The following is a 10699-nucleotide window of genomic DNA, read 5'->3' on the forward strand; positions in this document are numbered from 1 at the left end:
CAGCCCCCGCCCCACACACTTCAGATGTTGACTTGCAGCCCAACAGAGGTGGGTCCCAAATGGTACGGAGGAGACAGATGCCCACACGGGGCCTCTCTTTGGGACCAACAACCAACTGCTCTAGCCTCAGCTGCCCGCAGACTTTGGGACCAGGTAGAGCCAGGCTTCCAGGAGAGGCATTCCTTTGCCCAACTTACCTTAGTTCACCAGGGGCTGGAACGTGCAGATGCTGAGGCTTTGGGGATGCCCTGAGACTGCACACCTTTTATACGTCTCAAATCCCCTTGGAAGCCATGTGGTGGCCTACGATTGGCGCGTGCTAGGCTCCAGTCACAATAGGATGCATCTGCCCTTCCTCAAACTTCAGGTTTTACTCATCTCCTGGGCTGGCAAACTGCTTCTTGTTTTGATGGCACTTGGGGATGACAGTGCCTTCACTCGAGCCTTGGCCCCATTTCGCCATCACTTTATGAGCCCTGGCTTCTTCGGGTTTCCAAACCCACTCGTGACGTTTGCCCTAGAACCTTGACATCTGGGATGTTGCTAAGCAAGCATTCAGGACAGTGCTGCGTGTGGGAGGGCTGAGGGTAATGTTCCAGAATATTCTGGTTGGTGGGGGAACGTGTGGGACGATCAGCGTACACAGCGAGGCTTGTTGTAAGAGAAATGACTACTGTGCGGTGAGTGGCTCTTCGGGAGACCCAGTAAACTCAGCAAAGTTTGGACCTTCACTTAACCTGGACTCAGAGCCACATTCAGCCTGAACTGGAAACAAACCTGGGCAAGGCGCTTTGGTTTTTCACCTGTTGTAATATACAAAAATATCGGGGATGCAGCTCTGTGTCCTGCCTCTTGGTGAGCAAACTTTAGTCTTCATTCACAGAAACTGCGCGGTTACAGTTGACCGTACGTATCTCTCTTACAGGTGCATAAGCCACCCAGACTGCAGGCTTCCCAGGGAAATGATTATCATAAGGTGGAGAGGCTGGGGAGCTAAGAAACTTTGACCTGTCATGAGCTGCTGGACGAGTCACCCGGTCTGGCTCCTGGAATCTGATCTCCCAGGGCTTCAGGCCTGATGCGTCCTTCTCCTTCCACTTAGAGATTCCAGAACGAAGAGGGATGCCACTGGGCAGGGACTAGGATGAAAAGATTGAAACAACATCCGTCAAAGGATGAAACATATCTTAAATAATTCCCCAATTACTGTTCCGACTGGGGCTCTGATCTTCAGCAGCTGGGTGACTTTGGGCACTTTACATCTTTGAGCCTCAGTTTCCTCATCTGCTAAACAGGATAACCCCATTCTGCATGTCAGCTGAAAGGCTTACTTTGGACAACATGTGTAAGTATCTGCACACTGTTGGGCAGAGAATTAGGGCTCAACGATGGTTCGGTGCTCCGTGGAGTTGGTCTCGGAAAACTGGGACAAAGCACACTCTTAGAAGTAGGGAGTAGGTCGTTGCCCACATTTGAAGGCAAGTAGTGGCACTTGCTACCAGTGTCCTAAGACCTTGACTGACAGAAATGGAAATTGGCAAGCTAGTGCTGAGGATGGCACGTTTCATTCTCACACCTGGAATTTAGCCACAGCTCAGCTGAAAGGCCTACAGTATCCCTAAGTCTTGGGAATTCACATTGCAGCACGAGAAGAGAGCCTTGGAAATCAATGGTGTCTCCTCTGGGACTCACCAGAAGGGCAGGCTATGCATGGGCTCGGCCCCGAGGGAAACCCAGAGGATCCCAGGCCTTCCCGGGAGAAGAACCCCTTCTGCCTGTTGTCACTCTGACAGAAGCAACCCTGATAGGCTTGGAGAGGGATTTCAGCTCAGGTCCCTAATAGCAGAGAAGCAAGGCCACGTGGGGCAGGTTACCTGGGATAACTAATAATTCATCAAGACCTACTGAGCTCACACAATGCACCAGGTGCTGGGAACGGTGGTCAGCAAGGAGGGCCAGAGCCTCCCTGGTCCCTAAACTTCTTCACATCCTCTTCTCCGCCTACTCCTGCCAACTCTGTAGATACATTTCAATGGTTTGGCTTGGATTCGCTGAAGAACACAAACCCAGTTGTGGCAGTAGCAACGCCTGCGTAACTAGAGAAAATGTGAACATCTGAAGATCCATGAGTTTCGGTGTTACATCCTGTCCATCTTTTCTGGCCTAAGCCTTCACTACCCTGAACAGATTTTTTGGGGTGTGGAATCTGCTATCTCAAGCATGCATTACATAGTATTGCTTCTACCGCCAGAGGACCGAAGGAAAATGTCCTCTAGAAGCCACAGGTACAACTAAACACCTATCCTGGGCATTGGGAATGGTACTGTTCCCTGACTTTCATTAACATCACTCTTTCTCTTTCACCAAAGCTGTCTCTCAAGTACACACATACACACACACACACACACACACACACACACATACACACACACACTGAAGTAATAGGGAAAATTGGGACCAAGGAGGTCTCAGCAGACCTGGACACAAGCTAAGCCCACTGTATCTTCAGTGCCAGGCATCTGTGATGGAACAGCAGGCCAGGACCCATGCACACATATGCAGGGGAAGGCCGAGCTGACCATCTGGGGATGGCCGCATCAACAGACAGGACTCCGGAAAAAGGATTGCTGGTGGTTGGAGATAGATCCTCTCTGCTGAAATCCATCGTCATCTGGGGATCCTCTGGGGCCCGGTACGATCTGTGCCCAGCCTCTGTGTCGGTGAGAGAGGCCCTCACTTTCCCAAGGTGCTTCTGGTTGCGGGATGAGGGAGGACAGGCCTCCACTGCCTGTCAGTGTCTCTGTTCGAGTTTCTACTTCAGGCCTTGAAGTTTCAGCTATTCTCATGTTACATCTTAGAAAGTTTATGTTGGCTAAGGTTACTTAAGTAAAAAGGAGGAAAGAGAGGTTTTGAACGTAGCTCTGCCAGGCTCCAGGATGGGTATGTGTTCTGTTTCTTGCGCCATCCTACCTTCTAGGAAATTTCTTTGTTCGGAAGATGTAAGTATAGTCTTCCCTGAGGAAGGCACACTTCTTTGGAAGGCCTCAGCATCATGCCCTTCATCTGGGGATCTTTGTGCTTGCAAATATCCGCAAGGTCAATGGGCAGATAATCACCCGGAATGTTGCAGAAGCCCGGCGAAGGGTCTGGACTGTATGTTCTGGGGCCATGCCCATGAGCAAGAATGAGAATGTGAGCATGTGCGTTGGTGCCTGTGTGTGTGTGAGTGTTTGAGGGTGTGTGAAGACGTATTTCAGGGTGATTGACAGCATGTGATGGTGTGTCACTGTGTGTTGTGTGGTGGCCTCATGTGAGGGCTCATGAATGAATCTATGTGGGAATATGAACTTCAGTGTGCAAGAGTGAGTGTGCACAGGGCTGAGAGTCAAGAGGTATGCACAGGTGTTGCTGACTCCATCGTTAAAATGTTCAAAGAACTTCTGTAACAGGTGGCTCTGTGCCCTGCCCGCCTGCGTCCCTGCACCCACCCTGACAGGCAGTCAGCTCAGTCCTACAGCATGGAGAAGCTGGGAGGGCGACGCCTGTCCCAGCGGGGGCCTCTGGGACGCTGCTCCAACTTCTTTTCTCAGTGGTCAGTGGACGTCTCCACACTTGCAGAATTGACGCTGAATAACAACCCCGTGTGTGTCATTGTTATGAGCATGTACCCCTGTATAAACACGTGTGAGTGTGAGACTGTGTGAACGTGCTGCCTTTGTCTTCCCAACGGATCAGTGGGTTGTTAGTTCTGGAAAGATGGGGTCCAGGCTTTATGCTTCTTGCAGCCAGTAATACGGTCAGAGCACTTGCCACGTTGCAAAGACTACAGACTAGGGTTCGAATCTCACCTCCAGCACGTGTAAGTTGTTGGTACTGTGAGCAAGTAAGGAGCTTTGCTGCACCTCAGCTGTACCTCTCAAGGGAAGAGAAAGACATGCTTCAATGGGGTGGTGTCCGTGTGTGTGAGCGCTTGTCACACGCCGTGCCCTCTCCATTCTTCCTCAGCTTATGAGCCTCCCCCAGGGAGCAGAGTCTTCCTCCAAAAGACATGGCTGGCTGTGTACACTGATAGGGAAAAGTCACTGTGGGCCAGAGCTGCCCACGAATGCCTCAAGAGCAGGATCCATCGTGGGCAGGTGTTACAACACGGAAGTTTATGGAAACAAGGGTAACAACACAATGGTGTGATTATGTCCTGGACGAAATGTCGCTTCCGCCTCTGAACAGCACTCAGAGGCTTTGCTCTATGCAACTGGACCTTGTCCTTGTTCCGAAGATGTGCCCAGCGCCTCACACATTTTCTTAAAAAAGGTGTGGAGCCCATGTACTCAGGTTGGTGGCAAAACGTGGAGGATCTTGCTGCTCTGTCAGAAAGTGGGGAATACTAATAAAAGCAAGAGCTAACATTTATTGAACATTTACTATGTGTTACATCTTACTTAATATTTATTTACATCGTCTCATTGAAGACACCTCCCCATCAACCCCAGGTGGCAGGATTTCTTCTGCACACTATACAGATGACAAAAGCGAGGCCTAGGGAAGTATGGGATTCAGTGCATCATAGGGGTGAATCTGGATCTAAACCCAATACGATGGGGATAAATGAAAATTGCGCATGACGGTCCGCACATAAGCACATGTGCACATACCCTAAGTATGATTATTACTGGGGGAGACAATTAACTGAAGCCCAGGGAGGCAAAATTCCAACTTCTATTAAACTGCTGAATGAGGGACGGTGAGGAAAGAGAGAGTAAGAACCAAAAGGAGAGTTCTGGGCCCAGGTCATGTATGTGAGGCAAGAGAGGAGCTATTTGGACACTGTACGGACTCAGGTATCAGAGGGTGGGGATTGGCTCAAAGTGCTCATCATTTTCAGGGAGTTCACTTAAGGTGTCTTCAGCTTTTCAATACATTTGGTGTGTCATCCTTGAGTTCTAGTGAATGCAACACTCTGTGGGAAATAATTACGACACATAGGTCAGGCAACTGGAGGCGCCCTCCAGCTTTCTGTGGTGTTCACCTCGTGCAGGTGGCTGCAGAGGCTACGTGCGCTCTCCACCATGGACCGGGGCTGAGACGTTGGAGGGCTGGCCTCCTGGGAACAGCTGGCACTCGCAGCATGGGCTGCTGCTCTACGCAGTCCTGGAATGCACTCCTTCTTACTTACACACATCCCACTGTCCTTCCATTCTGAACCCCCCTGCTCCCGGTATTCCTCCTGGACAGACATGTTCTAGGAGCCCCGTGGTGGGTGCCATGGCGACACAGATGGCCACGTTCTCCTTCCTCCCTTCCACAGCCCTTAAGTGTTCTCTCTCTGACTCCTCTGAATTCTGGCCAAAAGGTATGAGGTATCTGTAGCTTCCAAGTAATCCATGAATGAGACGGCATGTGGGCAAATTGTTCTTTGTTGTCTTGAGGGTCTCAGCTTGGTCTTCTTATGGATATTGAACCAAGATGTCGGGAGCCCTGTGTGTGAGTCTGTGCTTCCACAACACCCGTCACATTCTAAGCAAAGGGAGGGGAGGTACTCACCAAGCATGCACTAATGCATTGCTGGTTGGGATGGATGGATCACTGATGGATAGAGGAGATAGACGGAGGGAGCCTTGCTGAAAGGCATGAACAGAGATGATGGAGGAAGAGACCAGCCAAGCTGGTATGCAACGCTAAAATTTCTCTCTTTAGCTAATTCTCAATTCTACAGGAGGTGCTATCTATGTTGGGGATAATTCACACTTTTAGTTTATGGGATGTTCCGTTCGGACTCCTTTGGGGTACTTCTGTGGGTTTTCAGTGATTCCCTTGTAGCCCGGAAGCAGGTGTAGGAAAAGAGAAGCAAAGACCTCATTTTGTGCACTATGTTGTGAGAGAAGGATTTGGTCGAACGGGATGTGTGTAGTGGATGTAATAGAAAGAAGCAGTTTGGCTTATCTTTGGGCCTGAAATTTCATGTTACCCTAATGCCCCAAGGATTTAGGGAATGGAAAGTAAGAGGGCAGTGGGAGAACTATTGCCCAGGAGAACCCTAAGCTGCAGAAACAACGGGGGCTCTGACTTTAATAAAATATTGACAGAGGAAATGTGTGTGCGTTGGATGCATGACATTTACATAGGCTGGCTCCTACTTACACATTTGGTTAGCTTGAAGAAACTCTGGTCTTTTCTTGTACCACTGGGAGATATTTTCAAGTCCGGTCCTCAATTCCTTTTGATCACACGCCCGTGGAGTGTTCTCTGAATTTCCATTTATTTGCCTCTACTCTACTCTTTGGTTCCTGGCTGGGTTTCCCTTACTCTTTCTGTGCCTCCATTTTCGAGACGGGCCTCATCTCCCTCTTTCTCCAAGGGCTGTTCTCATTTTCCAGGGATGTGGGGATGAGCCCCATGAGTGAGAAATGCCCATCTCTTTCCTCACCCTGGCAGATCGATGGAGAATGTCCCTCAGTCCGGAGTGCATCTCCCAATGCCTTCTCCTCTACCTGAACCCTCATGCCCAGACCTCCAAGGGCTCTGGGTTGAGGAGCAGGATACAAAATCTGCAGGAATTAACAACTGCAAGATGACGAAACAATCCACAGACACATTGATGCCAAAGGAATTGTGTTTAATAGTTGGGAAAACTGGAGTAGGAACGAAGGGTGCTAGAAAAGGATGTCCGGCCACGCTGCTTAAGTTTCCAAGAAGCCGACAGGTCGAAGTCGATACAAGGCAGCAAAGAAGGTTAGATGGTTTAGAAGCAGATCCTTTTCTGAGATGGAACTTGCAGCTGCTAATTAATACGAAATCTTAACCCAGGAAGCTGCCATCCTGGTGCTGCTTTTCCCGAAGTGCGGCTGCCTCCGGAAGCCGGGGGTGAGGGGCGCTGATAGCTGGCTGGCTGAGAGAGGGCAGTGGGCTTCATGGTCTCTGGTCTGCACGGAGCTTGGCCTTAGGTCCCATGGCCAGGGATGACTTCTGCTTGGACATCCGGCATTGTGGCGGGTGTGGGAACTTGTGTTGGCACTTGGGGACACAAGACACCTTGCACTTGGGTGGAGGCTGGCAAGGCTGCTTGGTGTGCTGAGGGGGGTCTAGCACTGCTTTGGTGGGGGGCGGAAGTACTGGGGAGGTGGACAGTACTGCTGAGGTGCGGGACAACAATACTTTGGTAGTGGGCAAGATTGCTGGGGTGCAGGGCAGCAATACTTTGGTAGTGGGCAGGATTGCTGGGGTGCGGGGCAGCAATCCTTTGGTAGTAGGCAGGATTGCTGGGGTGCGGGGCATCAGTACTTTGGTAGTGGGCAGGATTGCTGAGGTGCGGGGCAGCAATACTTTGGTAGTGGGCAGCATGGCTGCGCTGAGCGGAAGAAAGACTTTGGTGGGGGAAAGCACAGCTTCTGCTTTTGATGATACATTCTGGTCTGGATGTGCACTGCAAGGGGAAAGACACACAAGTGAGGAAGTCTGGAGACTTAGAAACTTTCGACCCTGGAGAACCTTCTGCCTCCTTCAAACCTGCCCCATTTCACCCTCCGCCAGGTTGCTTCACCGATTTAAGGTGTGTGTGTGTATGCAATGAGGTGTGTCAGTATAAATTGTATCTACTTTTTCTAAACGATTACAAGCTTTTTTCTGAGACAAAGAAATGTGGATGGAAGGAACGAAAGAAGGAACAGACAAAAAAGCAAGAAATGAGATGAGAAAGGGAGAGAAGTAGAAGAAAACAAAGAAAGATGTAAAAAAGCTGAGAGAGCGAGAGACAGAGAGGGAGAGAGAGAGGAGAGAGAAGGAAAGAGGAAGGAGCAAATACATGGGTAAAGAGAACAAAAAGTAATATCCAGCCACAGCAGAAACGGTGGAATCCTGATCAGGATTTCCTGGGTTCAGAGTCCTGGGTCAAAAATTAGCCAGCTTTGTGACTTTGAGCAAGTTACTCAACTTCTCTGTACATTTCCTACGGTTGTTGTAAGGATAAATAAGCGTATAAAACTCCTCACAAAACACAGAAATACACAGGGAAATATGAATGTAAAGATAAATGTGTGTGTATGTCTGTGATCCCTTGGCACACGCCGTGCCCTCCCCATGCTCCTCAGCTTATGAGCCTCCTCCAAGGAGCACGGACTGCCTCCAAAAGACATGGATGGCTGTGGCCATTGATAGGGAAAAGTCACTGTGGGCCAGAGTTGCCCAGGACTGCCTCAGGAGCAGGAATCATCGTGGGCAGGTGTTACAAAGGGGAAGATTGTGGAAGAAAAGGGCAACCACCAAATGGGGTGATTAGGTCCTGCACGAAATGTCATTTCCGCCTGTGAACACCCCTCAGATGCTTTGGTCTACACAATTGGTCCTTGTCCTTGTCCCCAAGATGTGCCCTGCCCCTCACACATTGTTCTTACTAAAGGTGTGGAGTCCATGTCTTCAGGTTGGTGGTAATGAGTGGAGGGTCTTGCTGCTCTGTCAGAAAGTGGAGAATAATAATAAAAGCAAGAGCTAACATTCATCCAACATTTACTATGTGTTACATCCTACTTACTATTTATTTACTTTGTCTCATTGAAGACCCCTCCCCGTCAAACCCAGGATGCAGGTGTTATTCTGTCCACTATACAGATGAGTAAAGTGAGGCCTAGAGAAGTATTGGATTCAGTCCATCATAGGCGTGCACCTGGCATCCCAACCCAGTAGGATGGGGATAAAAGAAAATTCTGCAAGATGGTCTGCACAAGCTCTATTTACAATAGCCAGGACCTGGAAGCAACCTGAATGTCCATCGACAGACGAATGGATAAAGAAGATGTGGCACATATATACAATGGAATATTACTCAGCCATAAAAAGAAATGAAATGGAGGTATTTGTAATGAGGTGGATGGAGTTAGAGTCTGTCATACAGAGTGAAGTAAGTCAGAAAGAGAAAAACAAATACAGTATGCTAACACATATATACGGAATCTAAGGAAAGAAAAAAAAAAAAAAGGCCATGAAGAACCTAGTGGCAAGACGGGAATAAAGACACAGACCTACTAGAGAATGGACTTGAGGATATGGGGAGGGGGTGGGGTGAGATGTGACAGGGTAAGAGAGTGTCATGGACATATATACACTACCAAATGTAAAATAGATAGCTACTGGGAAGCAGCCGCATAGCACAGGGAGATCAGCTCGGTGCTTTGTGACCACCTAGAGGGGTGGGATGGGGAGGGTGGGAGGGAGGGAGATGCAAGAGGGAAGAGAAATGGGAACATATTGTATATGTATAACTGATTCACTTTGTTATAAGCCAGAAGCTAACACACTATTGTAAGGCAATTATACTTCAATAAAGATGTTAAAAAAAAAAAAAAAAAAAAGATGGTCTGCACATAAGCACATGTGCACACATCCCAGTATGATCATTAGTGGGGGAGAAAATTAAGTGAAGCCCAGAGTGTCAAATTGAAACTTGTCTTTATCACCTGAGTGAGGGAAGGTGAGGAAATAGAGAGTAAGAACCCAAAGGAGAGTTCTGGGGCAAGGTCATGTATGTGAGGCAAGAGAGGAGCTATTTGGAGACTGTGCGGACTCAGGTATCAGAAGGTGGGGATTGGCTCAAAGTGCTCATCATTTTCAGGGAGTTCACTTAAGGTGTCTACAGCTTTTCAATTCATTTTGTGTGTCATCCTTGAGTTCTGTTGAATGCAACGCTCTGTGGGAAATATTTACGACACATAAGTCTGGAAACTGGAGGGGCCCTCCAGCTTTCCGTGGTGTTCAACTGGTGCAGGTGGCTGCAGAGGCTATGTGCGCTCTCCACCATGGACCGGGGATAAGACGTTGCAGGGCTGGCCTCCTGGGAACAGCTGGCACTCGCAGCATCGGCTGCTGCTCTACGCAGTCCTGAAACGCACTCCTGCTTACTTACACACATCCCACTGTCCTTCCATTCTGAGCCCCCCTTCTCCCCGTGTTCCTCCTGGACAATGTTCTGGGAGCCCCATGGTGGGTGCCATGATGACAGAGATGGCCAAGTTCTCCTTCCTCCCTCAACAGCCTTCAGTGTTCTCTCTCTGTCTCCTCTGAGTTCTGAGGGCAGGAATGAGGTATTTGTGCCTTCCAAGTCATCCATGAATAAGACGTCTTCCGGTCAACTTGTTTTCTGTTGTCTTGAGGGTGTGAGCTTGGTTTTCTTACAGGGATTAAACCAAGAGTCCTGGAGCCTTGTGTGTGAGTTTGTGCTTCCACAGCACCCATCACATTCTAAAGAAAGGGAGGAGGAGGTACTTACCAAGGATGCGATGATGCATTGCTGGTTGGGATGGATGGATTGGTGATGGATAAACAGGTAGATGGATGGAGCCTTGCTGAAGGGCATGAACAGAGATGGTGGAGGAAGAAGAGACCAGCCAACCATGGAAGCAATGCTAAAACATCTGTCTTTAGCTTATTCTGAATTCTACATGCTCTGTGATCTATGTTGGCGATAATTCACAATTTTACTTTATACTTTGTTCCTTTTTGGCTCCTTTGGGTACTTCTGTGGATTTTCTGTGATCCCCTTGTAGCCCACAAACATGAAACGGGAGGCAGGTATAGGAAAAGAGACCCAAATACCTAAATTTTGGGACTTTTTGTGAGAGGAGGATTCGGTGGAATGGTATGCGTGTAGTGGATGTAATAGAAAGAAGAAGTTTGGCTTACCTATGGGCCTGAATTTTCCAGTTACCCTAAT

This window comes from Balaenoptera borealis, assembly GCF_965194805.1.
Source record: "Balaenoptera borealis genome assembly, chromosome: 1".
In the NCBI taxonomy this organism is placed as follows: domain Eukaryota; kingdom Metazoa; phylum Chordata; class Mammalia; order Artiodactyla; family Balaenopteridae; genus Balaenoptera; species Balaenoptera borealis.